At 39.6% G+C, this 27,249-nt stretch overlaps 1 protein-coding gene across 10 annotated transcripts in view; it reads right to left on the bottom strand.

The window, feature by feature from the left end:
* ktn1 (kinectin 1) overlaps nt 1–12,063 on the bottom strand; it is a 114,686-nt gene extending 102,623 nt beyond the window's left edge. For 6 of the 10 annotated variants that reach the window (XM_078562669.1, XM_078562675.1, XM_078562676.1 and 3 more), the window contains exons 1-3: nt 11,662–11,797; nt 11,152–11,214; nt 1,568–1,678 (exon numbers count right to left, since the gene is read on the bottom strand). The gene's annotated coding sequence lies outside the window, so the exon portion shown is untranslated. Of the gene's footprint in view, nt 1–1,567; nt 1,679–11,151; nt 11,215–11,661; nt 11,798–11,922 lie in introns of those variants that run through there. The other 4 variants (XM_078562672.1, XM_078562670.1, XM_078562671.1 and 1 more) reach the window with 4 other exon arrangements.
* Nucleotides 12,064–27,249: the final 15,186 nt, after the last annotated feature.

Here is a 27,249-nt window from a genome sequence, read left to right as displayed (position 1 = left end):
TAAACCCAATTAAAGGCCTAAACTGAAGTATTGTATTGACAGCCCAGCTAAATGCTATGCTATTGTAATTCAGGGAACCAATTGCATAGGGCCTGATCACTGTGTTGACAGTTATGTAGTCTGTGCAAATCTAGCAAAAAGAAAAAAAATCGGTGTCAAAAATTATTTCTTCAATTCCTGAATGTATGAGCTAACGTAAATTTTAAATCAACAATACACTAATTAAATCAGCTGGCATACAAGATTGAGCTGAAGTTTCACAGGCAGGCATCACAACAAAAGTAGCACAGAATCTGACCCTGGACCATTCCCCTCATGAAAAAAAACTATATATGTTTCTAGCTACAAACCTCAAAGTATTCAACATGGTATGACAAAGCTTACCTTGACCTAAAAAATTTCAAATCCCAATATTTTTAAAGAGTACTCATCCAAATTAACAGCTCTAGCATTTACAGTACCTTTAAACTTGGCAAACTATTCCAAGGTGCTTCACAGTGTGGGTTTTCGGGCACACATGACTAGGAGGCATTGATGACCAAAGCATTAAAGTAGTATGTTTTGAGGAAGATAGAGTTTTTGAGCAAGATAGTTGAAAGTTCAGCCACCAATGGTATTGTGCAAGAAGGACATAGTACAAAGTTGGAAGAATGGGGAATGAGAGCACAGGCAAGGTATGGTGCAGTTAGGCCAGGATTGAAGGGGTTGTAGCAAGAAGAATTTTATAGTCAATGCACAGGGATGAGGAGTCAAAGTCAACACAAGTCTTCATTTGACATTATGTTGGGTGATTACAAGAGGGTGACAGAGGTGAGAAAGCCTACAAAATACCCAAGGGTAATGGTATCAAAATAAAAAATGAACATGGCTTTGTAAAATGGTCATGTTTAACCTACAGTAAACAAGGGAAAGCTAGTGGATGAGATATATGGGCTTTCAGAAGGCCTGTGATAAGATGCCACAAAAGATTCATGACATTAACAGCGGAAAAATCCAAGTGACAGCATAATCAACAGATTGAATGAACTTCCAGGTCTGGATGCTACAATTTTGACGGGGTAGGTGAAAAAGAGAACTGTAGGTTTTTGGATGAGGATGGACTAGCTTTGCTCACCAATTCTTAACATTTTGTTGAGCACAAATTTCAGTGCAAGGAATTTCTCAACTTTTATTCTTACAGAATTATTTCTGACAAATAGTTAAAACATACCACTGTTTGAAGAATTTGCAGCCATTTCACTGGAAATCATGGCACACCTCATTTTCTTACAAAACAGTTTAACCACACAGTCATTCTCTACAATTGCTACAAGTTGCATGCATGTTTTGAACACACAATAGTGGATGGCAACATGTTTAAGGTGATTCATTAGATTGGAGTTTCATACATAAAACCAACTACACAGAGCCAAACAAATAGGTGTGAAGGCTTCAAGCACTAGAAAGCTCACTGAAGTCCAATGCTTCTTTTCAGCAATTGCACATGCATCATTACCCCAATATTCCAAAAATAAAAAAACTGGCCATCTTGCTTTATTTCAATTCAATTGGTTTTGATAGCTGTCACCTTCATGAGATTATCCAAGTCTTTATCATGCAAAGTGATTGAACAACCCTCTATGCGAACCTCTAGCACTTAACATCCAGTAAGAAATAAGCCGGCATACCTAGTCAAACACTTTAAAAAGAACAAGCGGAAAACATAATATACACTACAAGGAAAAGTTCTAAAAAAAGTTAGATACAAATACAGTAATCAGAGCATTGAATCAACCCGCCAAGTCAATACCTCTCATTCTGAGCAAAGGGGTCAATCAGTAGCTCAAATGACATTGTCTAAAAAGTGAGTGATATTTCATTAATACATCCTTGAACATGAAGAAAATTGTACAATGACAAATTTCAAACAAATCATCAGATTCATCACCATCAAAACTCAAAAATCTGCTATCCTAGAGAAATTCATGTACATATTATAACCTCAATATTTACAGTACTGTAAATATGCAAAAATAAGCCTCAGCAAATTTTTAATCAATAAAACACCAGAAAAAGCACAAAGGAAAGCAACAGATAAAAACTGGCTTCATCAGTTTTGAAGGCCTAGCTTGCAGCATTTCTCCTTCTAACAAATTTAAGCAGGATGCTTTTAAATGCAATACAACAGCAGTGACACAACTGGAACAATTTAACAGCTGGATGTTGCAACTTTGACATTGTGGAAAGAGAAGCGAGATCTACAGGTTCTTCCTGGGTCAGCTTTTTCCTGGGTCAGCTTTGCTCATCGTATCCATCAAGTAGAACAGTTTGTCATAGTGATGTTAAGTTTCAAAATTCTTTAAATCAAATGAAGCCACATTTAAAACATCTGCAAGCCTACCTTTAAATATAACTTGTCAGTATAATGTTTTAAATTTTTGAGCTTTCAAGGGTTAGCCAACTGGAATAGAGATACTTTTAAAATCCAGGTTTGCTGGCTCAAGCAATTAATTTGCGCAATTTATTTAAACATGCCATCTTAGATAAAACAAAAGACTGGCAAGTTGTATGGATTTCTGAAACCAAGCAAAACACTCCAAGAGGATTACTTGCAAAAGGTAAAGCTGCTTCAATATCTTAGCTCTATTCACCGAGCACATAAGCCTCAAGGTCAAGTACAACCAGCTTTAAGAACTCGGAGGTGAACTATATACCAATTTGGGATTTAAAGTCTCCCTAGATCTGCTCTAAACTGGTTCGAAAAAGCACCTCAATATGGATATTGAATGAATGTGTGTTGCATCTATTTGCATGGCAGAACATAACTGCACCCATGATTATTCACAATCATGCATTTGATTTGACCATGAGAAATACTAAGAAAATAAATTTGCGTGGAGCTTGGTGGTGTAGAATAGGAGAGACGAGAGAAAAGAGAAGAAATCAATGGCAGTGCTAAAGATGGTCTAGGTCAGTGAGGAGAAACAAAAAGTTGCCCAATCGACATATGAACATTCTTTTCCTCTTCCCAATGTACTTTGCACTAAAAGGGGAAAAAGTATGACTAACATTCAACGAGGTCACCTATTCTCACCCCATCTCAAACTCCCCATGTGCTGCGGCACTAACACAACAAGAAGAGTTGGAAAGGTCAGAAACTTGAGCAGCAGGACCCAGAAGAATTGAGAAGGTGCCAAATATGTGGTATATGCTTCAACTGACCTGGAGACAAATTGTAAATTCAAGCCAAAGCACCGGGTTTATCCCTCCCATGAGGGTGAACTGGTTGTCCATGTGGTGTTGTACACTTTCTTCAGAATATCTCTGACTGCTTGCTTACCACACTGTCGTTTATGCTGGCTTATGCTTAAACATGTTCAACAGTCACAACACTGCATGCAACCAAAGGAATCACAACACAGTATGGCAAGACCTAGAAGTCCCAGGTGAATCCTCTAGCATTGCATGACAGCATTCTGAGCCATAAAGTTCAGGAAGGACCCTAGGCTGTGCAAACAAGTTTCTGTCAGGGAAGTTGTGGTGATGCAACAATTTTCCTTCATGCCTGTGTTCTTGTAGTGGAAAAGGAGATGAGCGAATAAAATACAATAGACTGTAGGAAAATAGTAAACCAAGCTTCCCACTCACAGTGAGGGCCCAGCAATTCTTGCTGAAAGAGTTAATGGGAAATAAACATTAGTCAGCTATAACTTGAACGTCATCAAGTATCATCTAGCTCATGTTTGTTCCTGTAAGCCAATGTTAAACCATTTTGATGGTCAAAGACCCAGTTGAACACTCCCTAACTTGGTTACTTTAACCCTTCTCATGATTTATTTCACTGGTGCAATATGATCTGTCTCTATTAGCAGGATAATCACATTCTACATCTAACTCATTATCACCACATTCTCATCAATTTATTACCAATGCAAAGGCTACCTAACCCGGATTTAAAATCACCATGGACAATTTATGAATCAATGTCCATTTACAAATCTGCTTAAAAGAAATTAACGGAACACTGTTCCAAGAACTCACTGCTGTCTGTGCCCCGATGGTTGCACAACCATCTTCAACATCAACTGTGAATCTCAGAAACACTTAATGCCTTGTGGTCTGATGTGATCCCATACTTCTCTACATCAGTGAAGCTTCTTCATTTGTGTCATTTAGAAACTTCCTATAGTCCTGACAAACGTTTCATGATGCCTTGGTACAATGCTGAAGTTTAAGTTGCAAGAGCTGATGAAGAATTTTCAGACACTAATCCAACGTTTACGTACAACCCAACCACTGGTGCATGCAACATCCATCAGTGCCAGTCCTGAGCCCAGATTAGCAGCAGTAGGGGCAACCAGCTGTAAAACCATTCAAATCCAAAATGGTTGACATGAAGGTGTGATCAACCAGCATTGTGGTAACCAGCTCACATAACATGGGAAAAGCCAAAAGAGAAAGGAAGGCAGCGGTCCAAGGTTTAAGTGCTGTTTCCAAATGACAAATCGAAATAGGAAATCTGTGCTTCAGGGGAACCATTTTTCTGCTGAACTTCTTGAACATCTTCCCTTTTTTTGTTTCTCTTTAAAAATGACTACCATATCACTAGAATTTTGTCACTTTTTTTGGTAGTGGCAAGGATTCTTGTAGTTTCCAAAAGGCATTTCTTCTTTCCTCCCGAGGTATTAAAAATAACCAAAATCTTTCTAGCTTCTGCGATATGCAGGAAAATTTGAATCTAACAGCAAATATGGTATGAAGCTTAAATCTTTTATGTTTGATCAAGTCTTGCAAGCAGCAAAAACAGAAATAAACAATTTACCCCATTTTCCACCTGCATGGAGATAACCTTCATCAAGCTTTTCATTCCCATCTCTCTACGAATCAAGGGAAACTCGAGATCTTTTTAGGACTCTAGTCACACACACTATTTTGGATGATGCATTGTGTCCTGAAAGGTTACTGTGAACAACCCCAGAAATGAAGCAATTCCTCCAAAACACCAAATGCTAACTGCTTTACCATCAAGCCTGTAACTAATCCTGAGTTTAAATTGTCCCATTTCCTTATCAACATTATGTTGTTTCCCAATATATTGACAAAGTTCAGTTAAACAGACACAAATCACATATCCTACATATCAGTCGGCGAGCTAAATTGCACCTAGACACATCCAAAAAGGTTAAGCCGTTTCAATATTTTGATCACTGAGATGAAACTCAATCCTAATCTTACATATATATGTAATCACGACTAGGGTATCTTCGGCAAGTTTTATTTAAGTGTCCAATAACAACTTGCATTTATATCATCTTTTAACAGAAAAAACTCCTGAGGGTTTTAAAGGAGAAATGGCAAAAAGCTTTGGTCAATTAGCTTTTTTTTTAAAAAAGCTCTTTAAAGGACGGAGGGAGATGCAGGTGTTTAAAAAGGAAAAAAACTCAATTGTGAAACCTAGGCACGATGAAGTGAAGGGAACTGCACAAAAAGGCAGATGATATGAAGGTATGGAGTGGGATAGTTAGAACAAATTACATAGATAGGGAAAGGCAAAGCCATGGAGGAATTTAAACATTTCCAATTTGAGGCACTGGCAAGTGATGATGACTGAATGCGAATTAATGTGAGATAATGGGGGGAACCAAGATATTAGTGGATTGTAGTCACTTACTATTGGTAGCAAATTCTCCTTTCCTTCAGTCCTCTGTTCCATCTGTATTCTTCCAACTCACCATAATAACCATAAACTTCTATGACTCCAATTGCTGCAAGCTTTGATCCTGTTTGTCTGCTGAAGGGTTTGCACTGGAGTCATTGTTCAACCCAACAGGTATTTCCAAAACACTTTCAAGTCGTAGGTCAGAGCTCCGTTGGTGATTTTTACAACATTTCCTCAGATATTGAAACTCAACTTGTGCGTGCGCGCACATGTGTCCATCTATATTAGAACTGTCCCATAAGTATTCGGCTGTAGACTCCACATCCACATGTTCAACAATAAACATGATCTGCTTATCAACTTAATCAAGGCTTTGTTGGTGATGGGCTTTTCCCAATTCTTCAAAACACTGTTGTGCACTATTTCTCTGTCACTTCCCCTAAGTAACTATAGGACTCAAGAAAAATCATTACTATTAAAATACTATAGTTGAAAACAAAAAGAGTGCATCACTAACAAATTCTGAATTTGTACACATTTATAGTGAGTGAGCATGGGCCTAACTGTAAACTCACAATAAAGAAATTCTCACCACATCCAGTGTAGTTTGCATTTAACGAAACCGAAAGCATCATTAAGAACTATCGCGCTTGAAAAATATGTACTGCAGATTCACCTGTCCTGCCTGATTTGACTGTCAATTTGTAATGCATCTGCCCCAAGAGTTAAGCATAGCACTTATCAAAAGATTCTCAAACTTATGACCATCTGTTGAACAGTATAAGCAATTTTGATTGTTTAGATACCACACAAAGGCAGCAAGGTAGTACAGCCACCCAAAACATTTTATAATGGAGCCTTCAAAGCCTACTTCCACTTTCATTTGACAACTCTAATTTCAAGCAAGTATCTCAATGACGATGATACCTCACACCTGCTTAAAATAATTTACATAATCTTGCACAAAGAAAATCTGATTTACAAATATGATTCAAACATTTCCTGACCTCCATATGTTCATTCAAATTCCAACCACAGCCCAATTTATTGCCATGGGCTTAGTATATAAAACTGCAGGTCAGTTTTATCATGCTACAGCAATGTGGTATTTAATTTATTAAAATGCATTAAATGCTGACAGTACATTCCTGGTAGAAACACATGACAGAAAAAACACTGACATAACTTACTGTGGTTAATGTCCAATAGGTACAAAATGATTGCAAAATAAATCCATGCATCAAGATAGATGACTGGGCTACCCAGTGGACACTGCCACGAAATAGTGCAAATCCTTATGTCAAATTGTCAGCTCTTGGACTCCTCAGTTAAACATCAACCAGCTATTTTTGTACTAAAGTGCTTCAAGTATGAGTTTTCATTCAATCAATAACAAAATACTGTATTCTATCCGGTTACTGTATTAATAGCTAGCACTCCCTGGCTCAAAGAAATGCTTCAAGAATAGCAGATTAATGAATGGTTTGAACTATAAGCACAAACAGCAGTGCCACAAATAAGATCGATTTTGAAAGCAGAAATTCACTTTCAGTACTCAAAATCCCTGTTCAAAAAAGACAATGGAGATAAACCTCCATCAGCAAGGCTGTGGCAGGGGGACAGTGGGAAAGGGAAGGACAACACTGTTCATAAGCTTAAGCGTTCTCGGCCCAAAGACAAGCCCTTTGCAATGGTTCGGTGAATAATTGCCAAGTGCCATAATCTTTTACTGTGGATGGAGCAAAAAAGCCCGAAACTCCCCATTCTGGCTGAGACACTGAACCCACGTGGTTGGTGTTCATCTGAAACACATGCTAGCCGCCTAGCCAACTGAGCAAACCAGCATAAGCCACAGAGCCATAATTCAGATTCAACATTTAAAATCAGAGTTTCCCATTTCACAAGTCAGTGTTTGTCTACTGTGCACCCAAATCAAAGCAAAGACAAGCACAGTGCTAACACACATATTTTCTCTCTCTTCCCATCACTGACCTTTCCAAAAACACTTTGCTAATGTGACAAAATGGGACTGATCATGGTAACTTACAGGGAGGCAAACTGGTCACAAGAGAATAGTATGGAGTTTGAATTATGCTTACCTGTTATGTTTATAGTGGCAAATTACTTGATCAATGTAGAGAGATGTGATGCAAGGTAGATCTTATTGGCCAAGGTGATAAAGCAGTCAACCAAATAATCTGTAGTACCAACAAAAAGAAATTTGGATTTCTGAACTTGTATCGCCTTAAAATAAATTTTACAAAAATCCAGACCAGCATTCACCTTGGTTTAAGTGCCCATGACAAGAAAATTTTTCAAGTAAAGAGGAGGAAAATAAAGATCAAGGAACAATCATCTCTACTTAAAAATGCACCTGTATAAAAGTTAACACAGCTCCATTTTAATTCCCCACCCCTCTAGTCAGCTCATAGCATTCACAAACAAGTGTGCAACTTCCAAGGTCTCCATTAACATCGCTGGATCCTGCCTACAAGAGTGCACAGAAGCAACCTAGTTTGGTCTCCCACATGAAATGGCAGAAACTGAATTTTTAAATCATGAGTATGGAGCTCAATCATGTTATGGTTTATGCTGAAGGGATAAGGATGTTCAAGTCGTGGTGCTACTTTTGGCAGGTAAATGTATCAAGGGCTCAATTACAGAGTTAGGTGTAGTGTGGAATTGAGGGAGGGAATCAAAGCAAGATGTCTTTCTAAAAAAAATTCTTGTAATGTCGACATCACTGGTAAGACTGGCATTCAATGCCCATCCCTCATTGGTTTGAGATTGCATAGGCGGACTACCTTCTTGAACTGCAGCAAATGGTTGGTCAATTCAGAAGTCAATTAGAGTCAACCACATAAAGGCCAGGTATGGACAATAGATTTCTTTCCCCAGAAGACAAATGTTATCAAAACCAATTATTTTATTCCCAGATTGCTTAAACAAATTTCAAATTCTGAAACTGGCAAGGTGGGATTCTAACCGTCATTCTCTAGACTACTTTACATCAGCATTGACTTCATTGCTCCACTATCATTCACCTCATCCTTAACTTTACATCTACTGCTTATGCAAGTGGGGTGAAGCCAAAGGTCTTCACGCACTTAACCACTCCTTCCTTCTTGTCCCTCAAGGAATTGTGAAACAAACAAAACCTCAACTTGGAAAAAAATAGCAAAATCAGAAGACAAAACTGGGTATCTGCCTTTGTGTGTCAAAATGCATCAGTCAGGGTGAGAAAGCAAAATCAGTCTCAGCTTTAAGTGATGCAAAGACCAGCATTAATCAAAAGGTGCTAATTACTTGGTTTCAAAATGTAACCAATTATTTTTAATTTGGTTTAAAGAACAATGTAGATATGCATTTTTCTTCAATTGAATACATTTGATAATATTTATAGAACATATTACAGGCATAAACTGTAATATGGAGTTATTTGATTCCCTTTCACCCATACAGCATTGTGTGTTCAAATCCCACCATAGCAAGTTGTGAGACAGAATCCAATAACTGTGGTCAATTGTGGGTTGGTTTCAAGATAAAAATGAATGTGAAAGCTGCCAGACAGCCATTAAAAACTCAACTGGTTCACTAATAATACCCTGCAGGAAAGGGAGGCTGCTATTTTCACCTTGTCAGGTCAGTCCCACACTACAAGATAGACTCAGTGCCTCCAAGTAACTAGTAACATTATTTGTCCATTCCCTTTGTGGTGTCAGCTGCAGCCAAGAACAAATACATATAAAAAACAAAAATAACCTCTTCATGGGCTATTCAACCCACTCCCATGCAGCCAAATGCAGAATCCCTAAGTTTCTGTCCTTGGTCTTTTCCTTTTCCTCACAAACATGCCCCACAGTAACATAAGGCACAGGTTCAACTTCAAAACATATGGTGACAACAGCTCTCAACAAAATGTTCACTTCCATGCAGTTAATTGTGAAATCAAGTCACGGAGTAAACATTTTCCTCCAATTTACCAGGAAGACCTAAGCCATTATTTTAACCCCTACAACAAATTGTACTCGCTTGCTGATATTGAATTGGACAGTTCAACCAGGGGTGGAGCTTTAAAATCCCACATCTCATCCAGATCAAGACTACCTATTTCCACTTCTGCAACAATGGTCCCCTCCAAGCCTGAAATGTTTAGCTCTTTTTCACCTTTCTGGCTCCATTCTCCATCTTGCCTAAACTCCAACTTATCAAAATGCATCCTGTCCTAAACCAAGTCTCGCTCGTCTGATCAGCTCCGTTCTCATTGATTCACACTTGCACTCGATAACAACATATTCCAACACTTCCTGTTCATCTTCAATTCCTTCCAAAGCCTTTAACTGTCCTAAAACAAACATTTTTCAGTCCTTCCAACTCTAACCTTGTGTCTCTCACCGTCCCTTCACCCCAACATTGCAAATAAATCCTTCAGATACCTTGTTAGCACTCTTGCAAATTGTCTGTCTGAATACCACCAGTTGTTCATTTCTTTACAAGCTTTCTCAAAACCTATCTTTTTGCTGAGACTAGCAGTCACTCCAATCTCTCTCCATAACTCAATGTCTGTTTTCATACCTACTTTCATATGCAAAGCACCTTTGGGCAATTTTATATGTTAAATACAACACAAAATGCAAATTATTATTACACCCAAGAATTATCCTGATATCAAGCTGTCAAACAAGTCAGCGCTAACCAGAGATTTTAAGTTTTGGCTTTGAAACGGACAGAATAGATCTGTGCCGGGAAAGCCACAGTAACCAAATCAGAAGCAACAAGCAACTAAAGATGGTAAATTCCAAGGAACACACCAGATAAGGCCACATTTGTGTGTAAACAAACAATAGAACATGGGGTCCCCAAATGGCTAAGTTTATTCAACAGTGAGTGAATCATCCAGACATGGAAGATCCCAGGTTTAATCAACAGTAACCTTTACTTCACCACTCTGTCCTGTCTTCAATTTGTCTGAAAAGCTTTGTAACATCTTGTTGCTATGCAACTAGCCTCTCCCCACCCCCTTCAACCTGTATGCAAGGTCTTCAAATCTAATTTCCATCCCATCTACTGGATGAAATAAAAACCTTGGAAGATTATGACCAAAGCCTCCTGTGCCCCCTCAACATCTTGCTACACTCAACATTCCTTCTCAACCAAGGTGTAAGTGAGAATCCAACATCCCTACAGCAAGGGCAAGAAAATTGGACAGTTTTCACATCTGATCACTATCTATCAACCAGCCCTTGAAGTGCATATGCTGACAACAGATGACAAGATCACGAAGAGGAGGAGTCTGAAGAGAAGACATACGGACTCGAAACGTTAACTCTGTATTTCTCTCCACAGATGCTGTCAGACCTGCTGAGTTTTCCCAGCGTTTTTTGTTTTTGTTTCAGATTTCCAGCATCCGCGGTATTTTGCCTTTAGCTTAAGACAAGATCATGCTCGTTTATAATGCAACACATTAAGCAACCGGTTTCCAACAGTCCAACCAGAATCACAAAAATGACTACCATTTGACGAGAGGTGCTAAAGGACATCCATTAACAGTGTGGTATAAAGGAAATGATTGAGTACTGCAAAAGAACAGAAATTTTTAAACAGTTTTAACACTTTCACTTTACTGCAAAAATCCAACTTATTCCTCATGTTCACCAACACTGTAATAGCATATAGCAGGATGCCCAAAACAAGGAACTGCGTAGTTCTCTAAATCAGTGCTGTAGCAAAAAAATATTGCGCGAGTGCACTGTATATAGCCGAGATAGACGAGGAAGAAGAGCAAAGATAAACACTGCCAAATCATGCAATATTACAGGGCGGGGCTCGAGATAGAAGGGAGCCTGACTTCTGGGGAAGTGAACCAGAAAGACATGCAGTCTCTTTCAATTGGAGGAGACACGAGGGGAGGGTGGGGAAGCCCGCGGTCCACCAAGGCGGATCCCTTCAGACCCTCGAGCGGCCCAAACACTTCAGCCACCGTTCTCGCAGAACAAACCGCGGCGATCCCCTTCCCCGCAAACCTCGAAGCTAACTCCCACACGAATGAAACCGTCCGGACAGGCGGAGTCAATCCGAGTTAGATCCGACTACAGCTCCGAGCCTGGGCCTGGTGGGTGACCGATTCTAGTCCCACATGAAATCACAGCCACTCCCGACCGCAGCCCGGACCCGAAGCCAGAGCCGGGCCTAAACCCACTCAATCCAACTCTACTACCCCAAGGAGGGGTCTGTCCGACTCGCTTCCCTCCACCGCCCCGCCCCCGCTTAGCCTCCTCACTCACCGCGCAACCAGTGAGACCGGCTTCCAGCCGCTGTCACTCTCCCCCCTAGTCAGCGAAAGGCGAAGACACTAGGCGCAGTCGCCCCGTTGACGTTCACTTTATTGCAGAGGCGGTCGCTCGTGCAGCTTCCACCCCGCACCCAATGGTAGCGCAGCTTCCACCCCTCACCCAATGGCAGCGCAGCTTCCACCCCTCACCCAATGGCAGCTCAGCTTCCACCACGCACCCAATGGCAGCGCAGCTTCCACCCCGCACCCAATGACAGCGCAGATTCCACACTGCACCCAATGACAGCGCAGATTCCACCCCGCACCCAATGGTAGCGCAGCTTTCACCCCGCACCCAATGGCAGCGCAGCCCACGTGCTTCAGCTCCATCTCTTAAAAAGGAACTGTACAGTTAAATAGAAACTGCATTGAATCTCATTTCCACCAATTGTAATAAGTAACGTTTTTGGAGAAAAATGTTTTTCACATTACTTCTAGAGCAATTTGTGAGCTCTACTAAAAAAAATGTTTATTTTCTTGCTCCCCGTTTCAAAATAGTTGGATTACCCTAAAACCAAGTTAGTCTTTTCCCCAAAATGGAATGATTAAAGTTGAAAGACCTTAGTATGTGATCAATTACAATATACAAGCAAATTCTTCATGGCACGGTCGGATTGCAGCGACTTGGTTCAAGGTGTCTTAAATCAAAAATAAAAACTACAAATACTGCAGATGTTAAGTTTAAACTTTAAATACATGTTGATATAGGTAAAGGCTATAAGAATATAAACATTATTTAAGCAAAGAAAAGTTACGATAGGTTTACTTGAATATGTTGTATATTAACAAACATACAAAGGTGGTGAAATTTAATGTTTTCAAATGAAAAATAAGATGACAAATTAAGTAAGCTTAATTATTAAAACCTAGTTTCACTAACACAAACAGTAATTCTATTATTAAAAATTTCCCCCATGTTGCATAATTAATGTAGTCACATTTGCTTGCAGTAAAGTTAAATGAATGTCCCGTACTATTATAGGCAGCCTGCATGTACAACGAAATACAAGTCCCGAAAACACCCAGCAAGTTTTTTCTTCAATATTTCCACTTTTTAAAAGAAAACCCGTTTGCTAGTCTTGTCTATCTAAAAAGAATTGTACCATGGATGAATCTTTTCGGCAGCCGTTTCAAAATATTGGCCTAAAAAGTACAAATAGGAATTTCTGATTTAATAGACTAAGTACAAAGTTAGTCATACGGCCCATTTAAAGACCACCTGCGACCCCGGGACAAGACTTTTACACTTCTTATTCCTTCTTGGGATGTGGGCGTCGCTGGCCAGACCAGCATTTATTACCCATCCCTAATTGCCCTTGAGAGGTGGTGAGGAGTCATCATTTTATAACCTTGGGGAAAGCACAGGGGAAGGAAACTGGTATAAAGGCAGTAAATATTATCGAGATAAAGACCTGCCTAAAATGATTTAATCCGAGAGAAAACATTCCTGTTTGAATACAAAAATTATTTCAGTTTTCTTTCCACATTGGTAAATTTGTCGCCCTGTGGATAAGTTGGTCATTTCTTTATTCAATAGCATGTGCGATTCGTGTAGGACAGATCAGAACCGTTGAAGTCGGATTTTGTTGAAGGTGTCTGATTCTATTTTCAAGGGGCGAAAATCAGGTGAAAACATTGAGTAAATTAAGAAAAAAATTAAAAATCGCTATTTATTTGGAACATATCTAAAAACTCAAGTAAACAAGCTGAGAAACGTTGCCTTACGGATGAAAATTTGTATTGTAATCCGTAGGACGATTGTATTCGATATATCCTCGAATAATCTATAATCAATCATTTGAACAACTGCGGTATAATAAGATCCCAATCACTATCATGCTGACCCATAATGCTGGTTTGAGCCCTTAATTTGATATTTAATAAAACGTATTTAGTTTATTCTGTACTGATCTCATACTAATTAAGTTTTCTTTTAATATTATTTTAAAATGAAATAAGTTATTCAAATTAACAATGGAATAGATGCTCAACGGAAAGTTTCCCACCAAAATGCGGATTCAGTCCTCAAAGAAAAATAACTTGCATTCCTATGGCGCATTTTAGATCTCAGGATATCCCAAATCATGTTACAGCCAATGAAGTACGTTTGAAGTATCGTCACTATTGCAAACATAGGAAAGGCACAAAACAAAAACAGAATTACCTGGAAAAACTCAGCAGGTCTGGCAGCATAGGTGGAGAAGAAAAGGGTCGACGTTTGGAGTCCACATGACCCTTCAACAGAACTGAGTATAGTTAGGAGAGGGGTGAAATATAAGCTGGTTTAAGGTGGGGGGCCGGGGGAGAGAAGTTGAGGGTGGGGTGGTTGTAGGGACAAGCAAGCAGTGATAGGAGCAGATAATCAAAAGATGTCACAGACAAAAGGATCAAAGAGGTGTTGAAGGTGGTGATATTATCTAAGAAAAGTGCTAATTAAGAATGGATGGCAGGACACTCAAGGTACAGCTCTAGTGGGGGTGGGGTGGAAAGACCCACCCCCACTAGAGCTGTACCTTGAGTGTCCTGCCATCCATTCTTAATTAGCACATTCTCTTAGATAATATCACCACCTTTTACACGTCTTTGTTCCTTTGTCTGTGACATCTTTTGATTATCTGCTCCTATCACTGCTTGCTTGTCCCTACAACCACCCCACCCTCAACTTCTCTCCCCCCGCCCCCCCACCTTAAACCAGCTTATATTTCACCCCTCTCCTAACTATACTCAGTTCTGTTGAAGGGTCATGTGGACTCCAAACGTCGACTCTTTTCTTCTCCACCGATGCTGCCAGACCTGCTGAGTTTTTCCAGGTAATTCTGTTTTTGTTTTGGATTTCCAGCATCCGCAGTAGTTATTTGTTTTTATACATATATATAGGAAAGGCACAGCCAACTGAGCACTGCAAAGTTCTAATGTCATAATGAGCAAATAACCTCTTTTAATGATGTTGGTAGGGGGATAAATTTGGGGCACGACATCATTATAAAAGGTACATTATAAATGGCTAAAATAAAAGCAAAATACTGCAGATGCTGGAAATCTGAAACAAAAACAAAAACAAAAACTGCTGTAAAAACTCAGCAGGTCTGACAGCACCTGTGCAGAGAAAGACAGAGTTAACTTTTCAAGTCCATATGACTTGAAGAAGAGTCCTGAAGAAGAGTCATACAGACTCAAAATGTTAACTCTGTCTTTCTCTACACAGATGCTCTCAGACCTGCTGAGTTTTTCCAGCAATTTTTGTTTTTGTTTCACGTTATAAATGGCATTGTGTATAGTGCCAAATATCAAGTTCTACCTCAAAAGACATTAAATGTATGGTGCAAGACAGCATCTCTCTCATTGTAGCACAGAAAGAGGAAGGTGAAATCCATATAGCAAGCATTTCAGTTGATGTCTGGGCGAGTCCACCCACTGAATTCTTAGCTGGAATATAGTTAGTTCTCATTAAACAGTCTTCACGCTAATCTAAAAGAAACTGGGTTAAATTTTACATTATATTAGTGGAAATAAACTGTACTAGCTGAGGAAATAACAATCCTATTTTAAAAGTCCAGGAAAATCTTTGTAAGCAGCCTTCTTGTTCTCTCTGCAAAATAGCTTTGGATATCATCTTTAATGATATCATACTGTCACAAGAAAGCTATTCAGGAAAATATTTTGGTCTGGGTATTGGACCATATTTCTGAAAGACAAGTATGTACAGCATTCCATTTAACATGTATCTGCATGTGTTGGTATGTAAACTGTACATTTCATGTGGTCATTAAAATGAACTACACAGAGTTGAAACACAAAACAAGATATGTTCAAATTAAAGTACAACTTGACTTTTGCAGCTCAAAATTAATCATGGAAAATTTGTTTGACTTGTTGTTAATGTACATTTTAGTTTTTCTGAGGTAAGCAAATTAATTTCAAAGAGATAATGTTGGTTTTAGAGGATTAACAAGGATTCCCCAACTCAGCAAAATATAATCCCTGCAGCTAGCCCCTTCACAGTTCAGGTGAAGCAAAATATAAAGCTTATGTCACAATAACAAAGCTTCTCTTCTTTCTTGTGAATCAACAGGAAAGTATTGGAGTACAGTACTGTGATCACATGTTGCATTTAGACATCATTCACTGTGTTTACATGGCTTGGAAGCTATAGGAAATATCATGAAGTCAGAATGATAATAGTGATTTCAGCTCTTTTGGGGCCAAATCTGTATCCTACCTAGCTCCAATGCTTCTGCTCATGTACTACAGCTTGGTCCTTGGTAACATTGGCACAAGAAGTTAATGTGGAATAGGAGAAACAAATTTCTGAGTTCACACTAATGTTTCACATCTGAGTGCTAGAGGTTAGAATCAACCCCTGAATGCTAGGACGAAGTCCATCATGCTCCAGAAATATATCTGTGCAGCGCCTAAGTCTCCAATGCATATTGAGTTTGAGCAGCTTTTACCAACTCCTTGTCAATTTTCATCATCACAGCACAAAATAGATCAACATAGGCAATCACTCTCAGCAAGGTTACAAGGATGGCTAGTGTATGAAAAAAATTGCTACAATGGTGCCTTGAAGTGCATTCTTCTGAGGTTAGGGATATTGAGCAGAGCAGAAGAAGCCTCTGCAATAATGCTTTGGTACAATAATTCTCATTTCAAGTAAAGCTAGTGATTTTCCTAACTGTCCCACCAGACTGGCATCTGTCAATATCAGATACTGCTAAGACCAGCAGTATGCAGGGTTAAAATTTGAAACACTGTTAATAATAACCTATGATTTTGGCATATTGAAAATAATATCATACACTGTGCAACAACTTGATCAGCAAACCGCAGCTACAAAAATATTGGCTGTAAATTACAGACTTTTTTTGAGTGCAAGCCAGAAAGAAACAGTGGTACATATATTGTAGAATATAAAATTCATCTTGCATTGATCAAAAATACATTTTAGATCACTGTCTCTTTCTGTGTTATTTAAATACCCATCACTCATTGTCGCTACTATTTATAATAGACTTACATTTTCATTCTCAGAGGTTTGGAAAACATCATTTATTACTCTCCGCTTGGACCATTTTGGCTAGTGTGCAATTTAGCTTTAAAAACTTCTAAGATTCATTACCGCAACATCATACATTATCATAGACATTAGTGTCAGTTTCTTGAATGAATAATGTCGAAAAATATCTAATTTTCACAAATCTTTTGTTTCATAAGACGACGGATGTAGTAAGAGAAATGTGTTATTTGCATTGCTCCTCACAGCAAATTCAACTCGCCTTAAAACTCTGCATTCATCTTCTTCACATACTTGTTTTACTATATAATGCAAATTGTTTTCTAAACATAATGTGTAGAATGGAAATATTTTTGTAAACAAGAGAAATTGGGTATTCATTTATTAGGACAGGTACAGACTTGATACTGATTAGATATAGTAAGTCATTTTACCTGTTATTGTTATTTTGTCATCTAATTGAGTCAATAATCATATGATTTCATAATATAATTTACAATAAAAAGTATTGCAAAATGATGGTGTCTGATCTAAATGCATGTGATTGAAGGAAGTTTCACCAGAGTACTCAAAAAGCCTAATATAGTCAGCAAATATTTTTTATTGCTTAGTCAAATAAACATTCTTTGTGATAAAAGCAAAATACTGCGGATGCTGGAAATCTAGAACAAAAACAAAAATACCTGGAAAAACTCAGCAGGTCTGACAGCATCTGCGGAGAGAGATACAGCTGACGTTTCGAGTCCACATGACCCTTCATCAGAACTAAGACATATAGAAATTAGATGAAATATAAGCTGGTAGAGGGAGGTGGGACAAGTAGAGCTCGATAGGGGGCCAGTGATAGGTGGAGGCCAAGAAACATTCTTTGTGATTTGCCACAACAACAGGATTTCATTCATTCATGGGATATGGGCACTGCAGGCAATGCCAGCATTTATTACCCACCCCTATACAACTGGGTGGCTTGCTAGGTCCTTTCAGAGGGCACTTAAAAGGCAACCAGATTGCTGTGGTTCTGGATTCACATAGGACTGGATTCATAGACTGTGTAAGAATGACTGATTTCCTTCCCTGGAAGACTTCATGAACCAGATAGGTTTTTATGATTATCTGGTGGTTTCATGGTCACCATTACTGATGCCATAGCCCAGTGTAGAAAATGGCAAGAGAATTTGGAATGTTGGCCTTCCTCAAATTATGCAGGCCTAGAGTTAGTGAAGGTCACTGCTACTGTCATCTCCTGCAATACAGAAATGTCAGGCTCTAGGCACAGTAGTATAAATAGAATTGATGAAAGGGCATTATATAATTTCTCAACACACTCCTGCATGGCACCACTCTGTTGTGGCTTTTGTACATTGCCCTCAATATATAAAAAACAGATTTATTTTGTCGCTGCGACCTCCTGAATGTCCACTTTTCAATTTTTTACCTGATCTGACTGGATACTTGTTCTACAAGGAACATTTACTACAATAAATATGTAAGTGAAATACAATTAAAATATCAACAAGAATGTGCAAGCCACTTTTAGACACGAGAATGATGTAATAGCTGTCTGTGGGATGAGATATTTCTATCAGCACACTTGTGCTGTGCAGTTTTTGTTCCTCATTAATGATAGCATGAGGGTCCAAGTCATGATTTCATACAAGTTTCCAAACCCTGGAACAAATGTGAGTCAGAATCATAATATTGTATACATTTAGGATTTTGAAATGTGTTTTCATTATCAGATTAAATTTAGGTATTGGTTCACAAGACTGTCCTAAAGGTAAAATAGCAAAAAATCTGTTGCTGCATATCACAGTAACACTATAGAGTATTTAAGACTTATCAGCATCATAGATTGGCTACAACACAGAAGGGGGCCATTTAGCTCATCACATATATGCTGGCTCTCTGCATCAACAAATCTCGAGTTCCATTCTTCTGCTCTTTCCTCGTAGCCCAGCCCAGCACTTTTTTTCTCTTCAGGTATTTGTCCAATTCCTTTTCTGAAAACCACAATTGAATTTGCCACTGCCGCACCCTCAAAAAGTGCATTCCAGATCCTAACCATTCACTGTGTTAAACTAGTTTTTCTTCATATCATCATAGCTTCTTTTGCCAGTCACCTTAAATTGGTGTCCTCTGGTTCTCGATCTATCCACCAATGGGAACACTTTCTCTCCAACTACTCTGTAGAGACACTCATGATTTTGAACATCTCTATCGAATCTCTTCTCAACTTTCTCTTCTCCAAGCAAACAACATCAGCTTCTCTAGCCTATCCACACAATTAAAGTCTCGTATTCCTAGAACCATTCTTGCAAACCTTTTCTGCGTCTTCTGTAAAGCCTTCATATCCTTCCTAAAGTGAGGTGGAACCATTATTTCATAAATGTTTATCTAACATCCTTGCTTTTGAACACTCCACCTCCACTAATAAAGTCCAGGATCCTGTATACCATTTTAATTACTTTCTCATCTTGCCCTGCTACCTTCAATTATTTGTGCATACATACCCCAGGTCTCTCTGTTCTTGCACCCCTTTTAGAATTTTACCCTTCAGATTACATTTCCTCTCCTTGTTTTTCCTAACAAAACATATCACTTTACACATCGCTGCATTAAATTTCATCTTCCATGTTTCTGACCATTCCATCAACCATTCCATGTCCTCGAGCTTATCACTATCCTGCTCACAGTTCACAATGTTTCCAAGGGCAGAATCTTTGGGTTGGCAAATGGGGGTGGGGCCTGCTCACCGACGTGTAAAATGAGGCGTAGTGATTCAGACCATGAGTTTGGCAGGCGCGCACCGGAGTCAGCTGCACGCCCGCTGTGCTGTCAATGGCCATTTAAATATCAATTGGAATAATTAACTGAGCTGCCCATCCAACCTTAAGGCTGGCCGGCAGGCGAAGAGCCCAAGCGGCCTTCGCATTTATCATGAAGCCTCATCCATGGGTGGGATGAGGTTTCATGAGGATTTTTAAAACTTTAATAAAATTTTTCCAAAAAATTCATAGATATGTCCCAGCTCATGTGACACTGTCGCATGAGGGGACATGTCTTAAATTTTTTTTTCCCATTATTTACATTTTTACATATCAAACTGATCTCCCTGAGGCAGCTCTGTGCCTCAGGGAGATTTCTGCGCTCTTTCGCACGCATGCACGAAAGAGCGCAGGCCCCGACTCAGCCTACTCCCCCTGCCCGCACAGAGAGCGCTCAGTGCTTCTGGTTGTGCGTCACACTGGGCAGGCCTTAATTGGCCCACCCACATAAAATGGCGGTGGGCAGCCGATCACAGGCGGCGATCGGCTGCGTGCCCACCCATGCCTGCTCCTGCACAACCTCCCCCCTGTGGGGAGAAAATTCTCCCCCAAGTTTTGTGTCATCTGCGAATTTTGAAATTGTGCCCCGCACTAACAAATTTGTGTTGTTTTTCCTTAATTAAACCACACTTGAAGTGATTGTTGATAATCTAGGACAAAATTGTTTCTAAAAGCTTTTCAACCACCAAGGTTAAACTGACTGGCCAGTAGTTGCTGGGTTTATCCATACACCCTTTTTTTGAACAAGGATGCAACATTTGCAACTCTCCAGTCCTTTGGCACAAACTCCATCTCTAGGGAGGATTGGAAGATTATGACCTGTACCTCTGCAATTTCAACCATCGCTTCCCCCAGCATCCTATGATGCATCTCATCTGGTCCTGCTGACATCAACTTTAAATATTCCCATCCTCAATGATTCTGGTGTCTAGCATATCAGTGCAAAAGGCAAGGCTGAAGCCTTTGCAACCATATTCCGCCATAAGTGCTGAGTGGATGATCCATTTCAACCTCCTCCCAAGGTTCCCTACATCACAGATACCAATCTTCAGCCAATTTGATTCACTCCACATGAAATCAAGAAATGGCTGAAGGCACTGAACACTGTAAAGGTTATGGGCCCTGACAACATCCTGGCAATAGTATCACAGAATCACAGAATCTTAATGGCACAGAAGGAGGCCATTTGGCCCATCATGTCTGCACTGGCTCTCCAAATAACTGAAGGCTTGTGCTCCAGAACTTGCCGTGCCCCGAGCCTAGCTGTTCCAGTACAGCTACAACATTGGCATCCATCTGACAATGATGAAAATTGCCCAAGTATGTCCTGTCCACAAAAAGCAGGACAAATCCAACCTGGCCAATTACCACCCCATCAGTTTACTCTCAATCATCAGTGAAGTGATGGGAGATGTCATCAACAGTGCTATCAAGCAGCACTTACTCAGCAATAACCTGCTCACTGATGCTCAGTTTAGGATCCACCAGGGCCACTCAGCTCCTGACCTCATTACACCCTTTGTCCAAACATGGGCAAAAGAGCTGAACTCGAGGTGAGGGGAGAGTGACTGCCCTTGACATCAAGGCAGCATTTGACTGAGTGTGGCATCAAGGAACCTTCGCAAAATGGGAATCAATGAGAATCAGCAGGAAAACTCTCTATCGGTTGGAGTCATACCTAGCACAAAAGAAGATGGTTGTTGTTGTTGCAGACCAATCATCTCATGGTTCAAGGCGGCAGCTCACCACTGCCTTCTCAAGGGCAATTAAGGATGAGCAACAAACGCTGGCTTTGTCAGTGACACACAGATCCCTGTGAAAAAAGAAAAAGCCAGCCTTTTTAATGCCTCCACTTCATCAATTGTTAGGCCATCTAATATCTCAACTACTTCCACTTTTACTATGACTTCTGCAGTATCTTCCTCCTTGTTAAAGACTTATACAAAGTGCTCATTTAGTGCCTTAGCCTCCATGCATATGCCCCTTTCTGTTCCCTAATTGGCTCCTCCTACTACCTTTTTTATTATTTGTATGCCTATAAAAGGCTTTTGGACTCCCTTTTATGTCAGCTGCCAGTGTCTTCTGATATTCCCTCTTTGCCTCTCAGTTTCTTTTTCACTTCCCCTCATTATGAAGTGGGAATTTACCTTAGTCCGGGTGGAAGTCGAGAACTCAATTTCCTGGCAGGCCCAAGAATTCTGAACATGCACAGAGCGGGGCAGGGTGACAGGTTGCACATTCTCCGCTTTTAGTTTGGTTTTTTTTGTAAAACGGCTCAGCCGTCCGGGACATTGGGAGTGAGCCTGCAGAGCTTGAGAACTAGAATCATGAGACCCAAGTTTTGGGCATCATAACGAGGGCAGCCTGAGAGGGGGGAACCCAGGGAGATGGGGAGATTTCCAGAGAGAGAAAACCTCCAGGGAAGGAGCCACCAGAAGGAAGTGACCAACCAGGGAGTGAGAACACTGGGGAGAGGAGGAAGGAAAGATGCTATGTGCAGCAAAATTACAGCAGTTGGCAGGCTCCAAGTAGTGAGGGCTTGGGAGAAGCCCTGGAGAGCTGAAAAGGCAACGTAAGGTTGGTGACTCCGTGCTGCAGGCCATTAGGGCAAAGGTAATCCTTTGGGGCAGTGGTGTTCAGCTTGGCATGGCAAGAGTTGGAGTTGTGCCCATGAATCATTGCTGGAGTGCAGCCTTGAGAAGCCAATGGAAGTAGTCGCAGGAGAAGAGATTAAACCATCAGGAGATGTGCAGTCATTGAGGCAGTCCAAGTCAGAGCGACATTTGGAAGGAATTCAGAGGCTAGATCTTCGAAAGTGAAGACTAGAAATCCTTCGTGAGGGAGACAGAGATATCACAAGATTGGATAATTCACAGTGAACACTGACATCCTGGTGGGTTGTGGGGAAATTCATGGGATCTGTCTTGGTCGCATCTGCCATTTATTGTGCAGTGTAGCTTGTTCGATCACAATTTGCCTGTTAATTCACATGTACCACATGTTGATTTTGAATGTTAGAGTATAAGATACATAATGTAAATTGTTTCACTTTTTTGTCTTCATATAGTAAAGTTTATTTTGTTTGTTCAAAAAATGTGAAATCTTGTGGCTTTAATATCTTAGTAAGTACCTTTGATCTCAAACTTTGTCTACTTTAAACAAAAGGTTATTGGTCCCTAACCAGATCACACCAAAATTTGGGGGTCTGATAGAGGAGCATAACACTCTGCACTTTCTATTTTCAGCCGATATGTTCTATGATTTGCATTATCAACCTAACATCTGTCATATCCCTCTTTTTCTGCTTCATCTTATTCTCCAAGATCATCCAGGAAGTTCTGGGTTTGTTTGCCTTACCTTTCCCCCTAATGGCAATGTACCTTGACTGTACCTGAACCATCTCCTCTTTAAAGGCAGCTTATTGTTCCGAAATCTACACTGGGCAGAAATAGGCAACTCAAGGGAAATACTATGCATCTTTGTACTTTAAATTAAATTCAAATCCGAAGCAAGAACATGACCCACTGAGCCACGGCCGGCATAGGATAGTAATTTTCATCAGGTTTGTCAGTCAAAATTTCCACCTTGCCACATCCAGTGCATTTTAAACAGGGAAGGATGATAACTCAGTGTAAGCACAAACTGAAGAACTGTGCTGCGGCTGAGAAACAAAATTCATCCATGCCAACAAATCCCTTTGACAAACTCTTACAAGAATGACTAACAAGTAACACGCTTTTAAAGCTAAGCACAAAGAAACAAAACTTAGTAACATTCTAAATAAAAGGCACAAAACAACCAGCCACTTAATGGCACCAATTATGTAAATACTTTAGCATTAATTTTTCAAAAAATATTCTACAATCCAATAATATTAACAAATATTTGTTAAGCACAGCAGAAAACCCATAAAAAGACAACATAAATGGAAGGACTCCATGTAAACTTAGAGCATTTAACAATACAAAATTAAGTTATCCTACACAATAACAACTGAAAACTAGAATCAGGTCAGTTGGCTTCTGTAAAATGAAAACAAGCTACAATGAAGGGTACATCCCTAATATGTTATACCTTTCTTTTTACAGATCCGGACAGTCTTCCAGCATTTTCTATTTATATTTCTGATTTCCTTTATGAGCAGCTCTGCCTTCCTATTGTGTTACCTCAGCGTTTGAAAATGAACTACAAAAATTGTACAAAACTTTCTTTCAGTTTAGCCATTCCTGCCTCCTCACCTCACTCCATGCTTGGGGAGTGGTGCCCCTCAAGCTATAAAACCAATTGTCTCCCTAATGGAGTGAGATGCCTATGGTCCTTTGTGGGCTATGACTAATTAACTTACTTGTCACCCTCTGAACAATCATCCTCCAAAAAAGATAGCACATATCAAATAGTCAAAAGGCTTAGTTCTTCAGTTGGTTTGTCAAAGACAGGTATGAGAGAAAGGCACGCATTTATGTAGCCATTCATGACCATCAGTAGAATTAAGAAATAAGATACAGTCAAAGAGAGAAAGAATAGTTACTTCTAACATAGGAAACAAATATTTAGGAAATACAGTTCAACGTTACCCTGGCTTACTAATGCCTTGGGGAGCCTGGCTCAGTGGTAATGCTCCCCATTGAGTCTGAGGTCGCAGATTGAAGCTCCCACTGCAGAATCTGAGTATATAATTTAGGATGGCATTTTCATACGCTACATAGAGAGTGCTCCATTTTTGGAAATTTCATATTTCAAATGAAACATTAAACTGAATTCCCATCGGTCTGGTCACATGGATGCAAGAGATCCTGTGGCACAATTCAAGGAGAGCAGAAGTTTTTTGGTACAAGAGCAAAATATTGCAGATGCTGAAAAACTGAAATAAAAACAGAAAATACTGGAAATACTCAGTAAGTCTGGCACCTTTCCTCAGAACTGGTCATCGACCTAAAACGTTAATTCTGTTTCTCTCTCTACAGACGCTGCCAGATCTGCTGAGTGCTTCCAGCATTTTCTATTTTTAATCCGAGTTTTCTGGTGATCAAGCCAGCATTCATCTTTGACCAGCACCACCAAAAATAGATTACTTTGTAATTTATTTCATTACTGTTTGTAGGACTGCACTTCAAAAGTATTTCATTGGATGTGAAGCACCTTTGAGACTTAGAGGATATGAATGGTGCTATATAAATACATCTTTCTTATGCTCTGCAACATACAAACTTCTTTGTAATCAAATTAAGTGAAACAAAGGCTAGTGAGCCTAAGTGCTGTTGAACTTTATTTCCCAAATATTCTCAATTAGTCTTTCCTTCAATTCCTTTCTTAATACTACCATGCCCCTTTCTGACAGCTCTCTTGGACCTAGTCTTTCAGTTACCTGACCCATGCTATCTTTTTAGAGGTCAAGATGGAAGGATATCTGAACAACAATGCTTGTGGCTATACTTGGATTGAATCTGCTGTTTAGGTGAAAAGTACATCCTAAAGTACATCCCAGGGGAATCATCCAGCACATATATGATACTTAAACTAAAAATAGAACCAGCACCTTTATAATATTATAATTCTATTCTGCAGTTAGGAAATAAGTGTTACGATCCTGTCAGGGACCATAAATGTTTAAAAAAGAAATCCAAACACCCAGTAATTAACTGATAGAACTTGGCCACAAGATTACACATTTTTAAACAAAAACAAACTTTATTGTATACAGATAGAAATTAAACAAAGCAAGCACCACTGACTTAACCCAAAGCTTATTAAAAACTTATGCTATTAACTCAGTCCTACTTTTTACTTCATCCCAAGAGTTCCCTTATCTTAAGAAAAATTAAGGTTCATTCACTTTTCTTGGGACCAACCCAAAACGTATACCACAATCTTCCAGAATTTACTTTAATTCTCCTTAGCTATTCCTCCAAAGGTAAAATTCCATGGGGTTCCTTCCATTAGCTTTTTGGCTATGCGACCCTCCACCTTTCACTTTACCGAACTCATGACTGTGGTTGCCTCAGCTCCTTGCTCAGGTTGCTGGCTGATACATCTGCTTTCCCACAGCTTCCCAATCTAACTCTGCTGACTGCCTTCTGCTACAAGGCTTGGTAAAGATCACTGTAGATTTCTTCCACTAGCTGCAAGCAACAGCAAATCTTCCAGTTGCTTTTCCCTCATGAAATCCAAACTGACAGAACTCCAACTGCATTCCATGCAGTGAAAGATGAAATTAGCATTTTCTCTGCTTGAAATACAGGTCTAACTGATTATCACTGTCTGTTGGCTCTCTTAATCTGGTGAGATGCAGTCTTCACCAAAGCAAAGCTACAGCTGCCACATACAGATAAATTAAACAAAAGAACCTTCTAGCAAGGATCCACCCTGAATCATTATCTTCATGACAATCTAACACAAATGGTTGTTCTCAGGTAGAAATGCAAATTAACTACCTTTCAGTTCCAAAGTTTTCCTTGATTCTGGGAAACCATATGGATAATTTCTATCTCTAATGGAGTTTTATGACCATTTTTCTCAGAACTTCTAGCTTTTAGTTTCTTTTACAGGAGATAACAGTAGATTCTGGCTCTACCAAGGGGTCCAGAAATCGGTCATTCATTGTTCAAATGTTTACACCTCCCCCTCTGACCTTATAAGATAAACTTTTACCGGTAATTCATTCTCAGCCTGTTTGAATTAAATTCACTTCAGGATTATTACCAGTTTCGCAATCAGAATTTTCTGTTTATCTTACATTTAACACTTTAACCTCCTAAAACTAAAACTTATATTCTAAAACATATGATTTATGAACTAGATATTAACAAAAGACTGTTGTTAATTAAAAATCAATCAGCTGAAATATAGCAGAATATTAATTGCATTTTGAAATAAACTGATTTCCCAAATTTTCTACTTGCTTGCCCGAGTGCAGGTCCAGCAACATGCAAGGAGCTCAGCACCCCATCCACCATCTGAAGCATTCACTCCTTCCGCCACCAATGCAGAGTGGTGACAGTGCATTCCATCTACAAGATGAACTGCAACAACTCGCCAAACCTCCTTTGACAGTACCTTCCAAACCCATGGCCTCTACCACTCAGAATGGGAGCAGATGCATGGGAACACCACCACCTGCAATTTCCCTTCCAAGTCTCACACCATCCCGACTTGGATCTATATCATCATTCCTTCACTGTCGCTGGATCAAAAGCCTAGAACTCCCTTTCTAATAGCACTGTGGTGTACCTACACTACATAGACTGCAAGAAGGTGGCTCCCCATCACCTTCACCAAGGCAATTAGGGATGGGCAAAAAAATGCTGGCCTTGCCAGTAAAACTCACACCCAATGAAGAATGAATTTTTAAAAAATCTTGATTTTGAATATTGCTGAAAAGAGAGGCATGTTGCCAAAGCTTTAAGTCTTGCGCTCATCAGGACAAATGCAAGAATGTCAAATT

Source organism: Cetorhinus maximus, chromosome 18 (genome assembly GCF_964194155.1).
Source record: "Cetorhinus maximus chromosome 18, sCetMax3.hap1.1, whole genome shotgun sequence".
Taxonomy (NCBI): Eukaryota; Metazoa; Chordata; class Chondrichthyes; order Lamniformes; family Cetorhinidae; genus Cetorhinus; species Cetorhinus maximus.
This window is presented reverse-complemented; position numbering and strand designations above follow the sequence as displayed.